Below are 9,754 nucleotides of genomic sequence, written 5' to 3'. Positions count from 1 at the left end.
ATTATCTTCATTGTTCTTCTGCTCATTTCTTCTTGCTGCATCAAGATAACTTTTTGAGGTGGATGCTTTAGAGGTTTCTCCATTATAGCCCAAACCTGTCTTGTTTAGAGGAGACCGCTGCACATTGATAATCTCATCCAAAGTTTCAGATCCTTTGACAAACTTAAGATTAATAGCTTTTGTTTTCTCAATTTCTTTTCTGAGACCAACAATTTCACCTTCTAATTTTTCAAGATGTTTTCCTTTTCATCAATTTGAAATTGCAAAGTATCAATGATCACACTCTTTTCTTCTATGCATCTCTTGAGTCTAGTAATTTCATTATAGAGATTATCCACATCTACAACATCCTCATAATCATCATCTTCAAATGCCATTAACAGCTTATATTTATTACCTTGTTCATCTTCATCACTGTTTGATAAGCCATCACTATCTTCATGGGTGTAGTAGCTTTTTTTATTTGCACTTTGTTTCTGTTCCATCTAGCAGGTTCTTTTCCTTTATCCTTATAAGGACATTTTGCAGCATAATGACCTACTCTTCTTCCACAAGCAAAGCATTTGAAAGGTACTTACCTCTGAACCTTCCAGAACCCCTTTGAAGATTTCTGACAAAATTTGATTCTTCTTCCTCTTCTTCTGGAACATGGCTTGCTTCATAGTAATCTTCTTTTCCTGATGCCTTAAAAGCAGCTTCCCTTCTGTCAGATGGACCTCCCTTTCTCATTTCATAAGCAGTTAGAATTCCATGTAGCTGAGACATAGTGAGAACACGGAGATTTTCTTTTTCTTCTATTGCAGATACTTTAGATTCAAACTTGGGGGATAATGATCTTAGAATCTTTTGAACTACTATAGTCTCTTTTATTTCTTCACCCAAATTTTTCATGCAATTAACAATCTCATCTACCCGAAGAAAATAATTAGCCACACTTTCATCATTATACATCTTGACAGTCTCATATTGAATCCTGAGAGTTTGAAGTTTAGCTTGCTTTACCTGTTCATCTCCTTCATAGCTAGTGATCATTTTGTCCCATATCTCTTTTGCTGATTTGAAGTGCATGACCTTCATGAATTCTGTTTGGGATATACTTCCTAATAGAGTACTGACTGCTTTTGCATTTGTTTCATACTGCTTTTTCTCAGCTGGATCTGTAGGAGTAGCTGAAGGAAAAGCATAGCCTGTTTCTACAATGTTCCAAACTTCTGTACCAAGAGATTGAAGATATGCAGTAACTCTTACCTTCCAATAATTGAAATTTGTCCCATCAAAAATCAGTGGCCTGATTGATGCTTCTTTCTCGTAGTTGCTCATGATGAATGATCTCCTTCAAGCGATCAAGCTTCTCTGAAGGACCTGCTCTGATACCAATTGTTGGAAATAATACTGAGAGGGGGGGTGAATCAGTATTATCAGATCAATAAAACTTTTTCAATGCTCAAAAACATATACGCTACTTCAGTTAAGTGAACCAGCGTGTACACGCTACTGTGACTAAATAAAACAGCGTATAAGAAGAAAACTCATAATTTAGTTAGCTTATTCTTCAGTTAAGTTCATCAGGACATTATTCACCACATTAACAGTAAACAGGTGCAGTATAACAGAACAGATCAAAAGCCACACACATGAACACCAAGATGTAAGGTGGAAACCCAATGTGGGTGAAAACCACCTGCTGCAAGTTGTCTCTATCTTTCTTTAATATGAAACTTCAGTTTACAATCTTTTGTACTGGTGCAGCCTTATACCAGTACGCAGGCTACAACCTGCAGAAGGCTACAACCTTCTCTCGTTCTCCAAACTTCCTTGGAAGGGAGCTCCAACCCCTTTGCTCTTGTACTAGCCAAGATACTAGTACGTAGGTGCTGACCTACAATCTTCTTTCCTTCAGGTACCACCTTTCATACATTTTCAGACTGGATATTCCTGAAGCATAACATTACAATCTGTAGACCCCAATTCATTCAACTTTCACAACAGATCATTGAAGCATAAAACAACCAATATTAGTATTATCAAACTTTGAATCACTGAACCACTGAACCCTGTCAATCACCAGATACCAGAACACAGAGAAGTCTACAGAACTCTGTAATAACAGTCAGATCCAACTGCAAACCCAAAAATCAAGCTTTAAGAGATATACGCTACTTCAATGAGCGAAACCGCGTATACACGCGCTTTTACCTAATCCAACCTGCGTACAGATCTAAAAATAGATTCTCTCAACTTGCAGCTGTACCAGACATCAGTTAGATCCAGAACATAATATTGCGACAGTATGCAGATCTAGAAATACGCATAATCAACCATATCATAATAGTGCATTTCAAACCATTAGATCCTGATCTATCCTTAGATCTAGTCTTCCATCAACCGATGTGATCTCTCCTTGGCTTAGATCAAGCAACCCAGAACCTGCATATCAGATCTCTTTCCTTTTCAGATATTCAAGCCTTTTTGAAAAGATGTTTTTGCCTAATGATCTTCTTCTCCTTATATAGCCTTAGGCCTTGCTCAATACCAAGAGCCAAAACCATAGTAACACAATACCATCAACTTCAAAACTAGGAATCGACACGCCCGTCGAGACACAATGGTCCGAAATCATAGGCACAACTTCCAAGGACTAACCACCATGGACCAAAGGTACTTTTCCACATACACGCGCTTTTTCTGAATCCAACTAGCGTGTACACGCGACTTGGGCTTAACAAACCTGCGTATATGAACTTCCTTGGCATGATGTACTAAGATCTGTCTTCTGATTAAGTTGCCATCACCTGTACCAACCTCTGAGCACCTGTACCAACCTCTGAGTGAGTTGCCATCAAGGACAACACTTGAATCATAATGCCAACACATTGAAACTTAAGGCTGCCAAATTTTGCATTATCAAATCTGCACTTTATTGGAAGGATCCCGGTGGCATCTTGCTGAACTGTTTGGTCGAAGAGGAAGCCAAAACAACAGTAAATGATTTCCATAAGGGTGACTGTGGGGGTCACTTATTTTGGAAGACCACGGCTAATAAGATCTTGAGAGCTGGTTTCTATTGGCCTTCTTTATTTTCTGATGTATATAAAGTGGTAAAGAGCTGTCATGAATGTCAAATTTTTCAAGGAAAACAGAAATTACAGCCATTTCCTCTTAAGCCGGTCGAAATCAGCGCACCATTTCAGCAGTGGGGCTTGGATTTTATTGGCGAAATCCACCCTGCATCTTCCGGGCAGCATCGATGGATCTTGAAGGCTACAAATTATTTCACAAAATGGATTGAAGCCATTCCCACCCGACAGGCCATAGATTTGGTAATTATTTCCTTTCTTGAAAATAATATTTTGTCACGTTTTGGCTGTCCAAAAAAGTTGATTACTGACAATGCAGCTGCATTCAAATCAAAGAAGTTGGTTGATTTTTGCTTTAAATATAACATCAGTTTGGGGCATTCAACCGCTTATCATCCGCAAGGTAATGGGCTGGCCGAATCTTCAAACAAATCCCTTGTGAATATTATAAAGAAATTGCTGGAAATAAACAAGAAGAGCTGGCATAAGAAGTTAATAAATGCACTATGGGCTGATCGGGTAAGTCAAAAGAAGTCAATTGGTATGTCACCTTTTGAAATTGTTTACGGAGTAGATGCAGTGTTTCCTACTTCACTTAGTGTCCCGGTAGCCAAGTTGTTTCAAGAAGCGAGTGGTGAAGAGGATCCTATGCAACGACAGATCACTCAAATGATTCATTTGCAGCAGACACGAGAAGAAGTCCACCAGAATTCCCTTAAGTTGCAGGAGCGCATAAAGAGAATCTATGACAAAAAGGCCAAGGCAGATGAGTTTCAGATTGATGATGTTGTGTTACGGTGGGATGCTCGAAATGAGGATAAAGGGAAGCATGGAAAATTCGACAACTTATGGAAGGGTCCTTATAAAATTGCAGCATACCGTGGTCCAAATGCTTTCCTTCTCAAAGAAATGAACAGAGATGAATGTCTTGGAGGGTCGGTGAATGACCGGCTGCTCAAAAGGTATCATGCTTGAGCATTTTCTGCTCTAATCACTCTCATTGTAAATACCATGTCATTTTCTTTCTACAGCAAGTGTGAAGCTGATTACCATCTTCAGTTTGGGGCCTGCGGTGAAGGCTATAATTCTGAAAATTGTGATTAGTTGGTGTGAGTTTTACAAGTTGTTTCATGTCAGTTCATTTTCTGTATAGAGTTGTGAGTTACTGTCCAAGATAGTCTTGAATTTCAGTCAATTGTCTACGTCAAATAAAGTTGTTTTCAAGTTGGTCACACGTGAATAAGTTGACTCCATTGCCCAATGATAAAGGCACTGGTCTGCTCTCCCAGAGGTCTGAGGTTCTTGGTACCTCCAAGGAGATACCATCCCCATTGGAGCCAATGTTAGTGTCGGTCTTGAAAGCCCTCCATCAGTGATCAAAGCTCTTTGCATTTGCATTAGTAGGTGTCTCATCAGTGTCAAAATTTGCATCCCGTTAGGCATGCCATAATCCTGATGGAGGATCTGGTCTATTCATACCCCTCTTGGCTTTGCTGGATCAGGTCATATCAGTCATTGAGTTTGTCAAGCTGCTCTTGTTTGGTCTTAATGTCAAAATTCTAGGTCTAGGGTTTTGGTCAGTTGTCTTAGCAAGGTCATGTCTCTGAAAGTCCTTGAGTGACCAACAAGCCAGAGGGAGGATGGTAAACATGTTCCTTTGAAATTTTCATCATGTACAGTTCATTTTTAACCTTGGATTTAAAACCCCTGTTTTTAAAGCCAAGGTCATGATAATTTTTGTAAAAAGAATAAATTTCCAAAATGTCTTCAAAAAGGTAGCAACAACCCTGGTCCCCTTGCCACAGTCCTTCAGATGATCTACCTGCAAAAAGAATCAGGTCAAAGCACTCAAAAAGTCAACTTCAGGATAAAGGAAACCAAGAAAATCAGTGTTTTAAAAAAGTGTCAAAATAGACTTTATAAAGTGGGTTTATGGATGAAATTTTTTCAAATGAGATTATAAAAGGTAATGTTCCCTCCTTTCACTCTCATTGTGCATTTCAAGCTTGCAAGAGAGATTGTGAGAGAGTGATAGGCGAAGGAGGCGAAACTGCAACGGTTTCAGGCAGTTTGCAGGTGCGCGACTCGTCCAGGCTTGTGCGCGACCTGTTGGGCGGTGCGCGACCCGTCCAGCGCACTCCGGCAGTGTAAAATTATAATGGGCGCGACCCGTTGGGGAGCGTGCGCGACCCGTTGGGGAGCGTGCGTGACCCGTTCAACTGTCTGCCACCAAAACTTCAATCAAATACCTTCATTCCACTTCAAATTTGCTCAATTGGTCGAGGTAGGCTCTTAATGCATGGTTGTTGATATTGGTGGTGAAAATAAGGATGTATGCTATGATTTCATCTTCTAAACTTGCAAATGAATGGATTAATATGGCTGCTTGCTAATGTTTGTAAAATGCTAGGGTTTTGTGACTGTTTCAAGTGTTTTTGTCCCATTTGGTCCCTTCCCTCTTTTCCTCTTTCATTCATAGTCATGCTTGCATCTCTGTCCCATATTATTTGTACATAAAATGTTGACTTTTCCCCCATCCCTAAGCTATAAACCCTACCCCTCTCACAAGCACACAAAACCCTAATTCCCTCTACCATACACATGCAAAAAATAAAACAAAAAGAAAAGATACATTTGTAAATAAAGAAAGAGTCATGTGCAAATAAATGCTGCTGTATATCTAGAGGCATGTACATAACCCCTATATACCCTTGACATCCCCTTGTACATGAAAACCTTCCCTCTATGTGAAAACAATGTGCATGTACTCCTTAAGAACAAAAAGAGCAAAAATTTGCCTTATGACACACATGAACTCCTATAAGCAAATTTGGTGTATGGTGTCCCTATGTCCCTATTGATACATGTATGCCCCTTCCATGTTCATTATCATACATGTTTTTGTCCCATATGAGATGTTCTTTGCAAATGATTTCCCAATGTTAAAATGTGTTCCTATATGCATGACAATTTGTAAAGTTTCCCTTGAAAATTCCCTGTTATTTTCATATATTCCCATTCCTCGTTAAGAAGTTCCCTCCCCTAACATTCCCCTCACGTTTTTTCCCCTTGAAACAGCATAGAGTTCAGTACTCTTGTAGGCAGAGGCAGCAGTTCAATTCGTCCTTCAGTTTGCCCACCTTGCTCCAAAACCATGTCAGATACCGAGACTTATGAGCAAGGTGATGACCATTCATCATCTACAGAGATTGAGGAACAGAGGAGGCCTCGTAGAGGAGGTAAGGGGGGCCATCATAAGAGGGAGGAGCCTACTTCTTTGGCAGAGTTACAGGCTTGTCCTTTGGCACTGAATTGTTTCCAGTATATGTCATGCTATCAGTTTTGTGAGAGGCTCTCTCAGATTCAGCATCATAGAGAGTTGGCCCGCTTGTTTGTCTTACACCTCCATGATGGACATGTCACTCTTGCAGGGGTGAATTTCATATTGACACCCGAGGTGATCTCAGAGGCTACAAGGATACCAAATGTGGGTGAGGTGTGGCCTAAGTGCAGATTACTTGATTTTGTTCACTTTGAGCCTTATGTCCGGCCATCATTTGTGAGACTGTTGACGGGTGTTTTACCATTCAGATTTCTTCGAAGTGAGTATGCCCCCCTCATGAGACTTATCATGCATTATTTTACATGTGAGGGCAGATTTTCACAGGTGTATTCATATCACATTCGCCTGTTGATGCATTTCACCTGGGTGAGGATGATGAACCTCCCGGTCTTCCTGTTTCAAAACATTCAGAGGATGGTGCCCATGTTGCAGAGGAAGACCCCGGCCCAGCAGTACAGGAGCCTTTGTCACTATGGTTTGATCCAGCTTATAGTATCTCATCAGTTGACTCAGCAGGGTATCTCATGGGAGGAGTTCATCTCCCGTGAGTTTTTCACAGTGCCACCTCAGCCACATCAGGAGGCTATTCATGAGGAGGGAGGACCATCTCAGCAGCCTGATGCTCCTATCACCCGACATGTCAGCTCCACTCCTATGGTCACCTATCAGAAAGGCCCAAGGGCCTTATTTGTAGCAGCTAGGCGAGTATTATCTCCACAGTGGGTGGAAGGGGTCTCGCCTTCATCTTCAGAGCAGCGAGTGTTATCTCCACAGCAGGTGGAAGGGGCCTCGTTTTCTTCGCCAGCACAGGTATTGCAGAGGGGCAAAGAGCCCATGGTTCATGAGGATCCGGTGATTGATCTTGAGGTCAGTTCTCCTAGCCAAGAGGCAAAGGAGATCATTCAACAGCTCAGGGCCGAGAATGATGTTTTGCAGCGGAGACTTGAGGGTGCCCAATGGACCATCACATATCTAGAGAAGCGGAACACACAGCTGGAGGAGGAGAATGCACTTGATGATATTTGGAGGATTCGTAGTGACCGAGTCCTAAACCGTAGGAGGCCCGGTGACCCATTGCCTGTTGACCGGGAGTCATTGCTTATTCAGGAGAATGCCCACTTGGAGAGGCTGTTGGCTAGGGCCAACCAAGAGAAAAAGCTACTAAGGAACATGAAAAACCACTATTGGGCTAGGATGCACGTTTGTAAAGCAAAGATGAAAATGTTCCAAAGAAGGTTGACCGAGGCTCTTAAGAGGAAGAAGAAGACCAACCCCCTCCGCATCTTGGCCGAGGCTTCTCTCACTCATCATGACACCCACTAGCCTCTTCACAGCACCAAGCACAAATTTTTTTGGAAGTTTTGGCTCATTTTTGACATTTTTGGGCAATTTACAGGTTTTGGCTTCTCAACGGGTCTCACCCCCGGTGAGACCCTTTGTCATCGTAGCTCCGTTTTGCGAAAACTCAGCATTGCTGGATTTTTCATGCAAAGTTACACATGTCTATGGATGGATTTGAGTTTTCATGAAGTTTTGGGCCTCCAAAAGGTCAAATTACAGCCAAATTTTGACTTTCTGCCCCTTTTTTGAGCTGCAGAAGTAGTCTTGGGAGAATTGACTTTTGACTGGGAAGTTGGCACGTAGACTCAGAGACCTTTCCAACAAGCTATCATGCACCTCATTCTGACACCAGGAAGGCCTCCAAACAGGGCTCCAAAGTGCGTGACCCGTTGAGGAGGATGTGCGCGACCCGTTGAGGAATTTGTGCCAGATTTGACCAGTTCAGCCCAGAATTTGCAGTTTAGCTCCAGTTTGACTTTCTGAGGTCGATGGTGGTCCTTTTGACTGTACTTGTGGCACTTTTTGGATACTTTTACCCTTGTTTTACTCTTCTAGAAGTTTCTCTCATGTAAAAGGGTAAAATTGACTGTATGAACTGGTTTCCAAGTTTTTAGAGGCAAGTTGTTTTGACTGCCTATTTTGTAGTGCTTAGTTTAGAAGTTGTTCAAACAGCTCCTAGGATAGTGAGCTCGACCCATGGAGGCAGGGAAAGAGGTTAGATCATCTATATTATGTACTTTCATGCTCATTTTCATGGTTGGACTCTTGAGGGAGGAGCTATCATTGTATATTTCACTTGTATCTCTACAATTTTTGGCTAAGGAAGACCAGGGTTTTGCAGTCATCTTTGGGATTCTTGTGGACTCATGTGTTGATGGTGTGTTTCTTCATGTCATTGTAAGCTTTGTTATGTGATTCATTTCCTTTCTATACTGCTGCATATTAAACAAATGAAGTGATAAAGTTAGAATTCATGCTTGCCATGCTCTGCTTTCAAATTTGTTTAATTTCTATGTTTTCTACTGTCTAAAGAGAATTCAAATCCATTGTTTGCTCTCTGTAGCCTTCTTATATCTCTTCCTGATCATCCACTTCAGCTAAAAACATCTACACAAGCTCCTACCTTGCCCCAAAGACCCCCCTGCAGAAACTGTGTCAGATCCCCGCACCCTAAATTGTATCTCCTCAATTTGCCACCAAAAACCCCTAAATCAACCTTTTAATCAGTTTACTAGCCTAATATCAGTGTTACCTTTGATTGGTCATCTCATCTCATTGAAGATTTGCCGAGATTGACCAGAGAGAGCCTTCTCCTGCCCCGTAGGGCTAGCTACGAGGCTGAATGGTTTGATGTAGCTTTGAGATTTGCCTTTCTCAGCCTGAGGTGAAATCTCAAGTGCTAACACCACTCATGCTAGAGTGAGTACCGTCCCTTCAGCTGCAGGATATGGACCTATATAGGCCCGGGCCACGGGAGACCCACATCACCCGTTGGGCACATGTTATGCCGCGAGGGGGTGGAGGTCAACCAATATCATGGGGAGTGTTGCTCCGAGAGTGGATAGACCATCAAAAGGTCATAGTTAAGGATTGGCCATATGCAGGCACGAACTTCCACGGAGACCCCGACATGCTGCTTCCAGCTGGCGAGAAATGGGATGAGGGAGGTAAAACACTTGATCAAACACCACACTATTTATGCATTTTTTTTTTTTATAATGTTTTTGGATTTTTTCATGCATATGTCTTAATGGTGTCTCTTATGTTACTTGCAGATGTAGGACCGGAGAGGCCCATAGGACTAGCTCCTGAGGCATGGAGGGATCCACAGGGCAATAGAGTGTTGGCCTTGGTTCGTCCTGGTGGCAATGCAGAGGAGGAGATAGCCCGTAACCTTGAGGGCTTGACTGATGGGATCCTAGACTATAGGGGGATCGAGGAGGTTCCAGTAGAGTACCAGAGACACATAGTCGGAGTGACACCTAGGGTGCAT

This window comes from Pinus tabuliformis, chromosome 3_2, assembly GCF_031772625.1.
Source record: "Pinus tabuliformis cultivar Carrire ecotype Pingquan chromosome 3_2, CPIR1, whole genome shotgun sequence".
NCBI classification, from domain to species: Eukaryota; Viridiplantae; Streptophyta; class Pinopsida; order Pinales; family Pinaceae; genus Pinus; species Pinus tabuliformis.
The sequence above is the reverse complement of the archived record's forward strand: the minus strand, read 5'-3'. Positions refer to the sequence as shown.